General features: G+C 44.5%; 1 protein-coding gene across 2 annotated transcripts in view; it reads right to left on the reverse strand.

The window, feature by feature from the left end:
• Positions 1 to 1,957, reverse strand: part of si:dkey-206f10.1 (adenylate cyclase type 8) — a 23,839-nt gene that overhangs the window by 10,085 nt on the left and 11,797 nt on the right. The window lies entirely within an intron of this gene.

Raw genomic sequence — 1,957 nt, forward strand, 5'->3', positions numbered from 1 at the left:
ATGGGTCAGTTTGACCCGAATACCATACAAGGGTTAAGTAGCCGTGTCGGCGCACTGCATAGCCTTCAATCATGGAATCACGGCGGAAGGAGGAGATGACAGTGCTCAGGACTAAGCTCAGGACTAAGTCCAAGCATGGGCATATTTGTGTTAATATACAGTAAGAATGCCAAAGGACAGTTGATTGAAGATAGTTATCCTGTCTGCAGAACATGCAGAAAAATTGTTGCTGCTAAAGGCGGCAATACGTCAAATCTCCTGACTCATGTAGGGCTATCAGTGCTTTCTGAACACATTAAAAATACCACGATAATACCAAAATGGTTCTCAACAGGAAACTGATGGAGTGTTTTCTCCAGGTAGGGAATGAGTCCTTACCCCAAGTGAAGGAGTTTAAATACATTGGGGACTTATTTGCGAGTAAGGGGACAATGGAGCGGAAGATTGGTCTGAGAATGTATTGCGCCGTTGTGACGAAAAAGAAAGCTGAGCCAGAAGGCAAAGCTCTCGATCTACCGGTCAGTGTGTGTTTCTACCCTCGCCTATGGTCATGAAGGCTGGGTCATGACCAAAAGAACAAGATCAAGGGTACAAGCGGCCGAAATGGGTTTCCTCAGGAGGGTGGCTGGCATCTCCCTTAGAGATAGGGTGAGAAGCTCAGTCATCCGTGAGGAGCTCAGAGTAGAGCCGCTGCTCCTTCACATTGAGAGGACGAACTTTTGAACTCTATACAGGATCTACTGGACCCGTTTCAATTCACCTACAGACCAAAACGGGGAGTGGAAGATGCAGCATGTCCTCTTCTTAACTTGATCTATAGTCTACCCGTCTTCAGGGCGCAATTTCATTGACTTTTCTTCAGCTTTTATTTGCATCCAACCACATATTTAGCAAAGAGATCTTAAAGAGTACTTTTAATATTCTAGTCTTATCTGTTAACTTTTGAACTAGGAGGTATCAACGCGTGAGAGTGAATAGCATCTTATCTGATGTCCTCTTTTCCTCCACTGGTTCCCCCAGGGCTGCGTCATCTCTTTGATCCTATTTACCTTATATACAAATGCATGCCGAAGCCAGCACACCAGACGTCATGTCATTAAGTTTGCTGAAGACTCGGTAATAGTGTCACGACTCTGACCATGGTGCTACTTTAAATGATTTTACAGAGTGGTGCAAGTCGTCTTCCATGAACATTAACGTGGCAAAACTAAAGAAACGCTGATCAAATTTAGAAAGAATCCCCCCACCCTCTCTTCTGCCCTCGCTAATGATCCAGCTAATAGAAATGGTGACGCAATACAAATACCTCGGTATCATAATCGATGACAAAGTCACCTTTGAGCCACAAGTTGACGCTGTCCGTAAAAAATCACATCACACATGTTTTTTTAATTTTAAACTTCGCAATTTTGATGTCAGTAAGACTTTTATGAGGATGTTTTATTGTTGTATTATTGAAACTATTCTTTCTTTTGCCCTTTTACCCTCTGACTGATTTAAATTCTCTATATGAGACAAGGACCCTGAAGAAGGCCCAGTCAGTCCGGGCTGACGCAAGTCACCCCCTGAACAGCTACTTTATGTTGTTCAGACACCTGCTGCTATAGGCTTTTTTAATAATTCATTGTGAGATGTGGACTTCTGTGTAGTATGTACTTATTATTGTTTTTCATTGTTGGTGCTTGTTGTTTGTATAGTCTATGCACTGTTTATCTTGCATAATGTCTACTGTGGCCCAACAAATTGCCCCCCGGGGATAATAAAGACTCCTTGAACGTTGAAAGGAGCCAGTTGAAGTGGTTTGGGCATCCGGTAAGGATGCTCCCTGGTCACCTCCCTAAGGAGGTGTTCCAGGCACGTCCAGCTAGGAGGTGGCCGTGGGTTAAGACCCGGGACTAGGTGGAGAGATTACATCTCCAACGTGGCCTGGGAACGCCTCGGGATCCCCCAGTCGGAG

Source organism: Etheostoma spectabile, chromosome 18 (genome assembly GCF_008692095.1).
Source record: "Etheostoma spectabile isolate EspeVRDwgs_2016 chromosome 18, UIUC_Espe_1.0, whole genome shotgun sequence".
In the NCBI taxonomy this organism is placed as follows: Eukaryota; Metazoa; Chordata; class Actinopteri; order Perciformes; family Percidae; genus Etheostoma; species Etheostoma spectabile.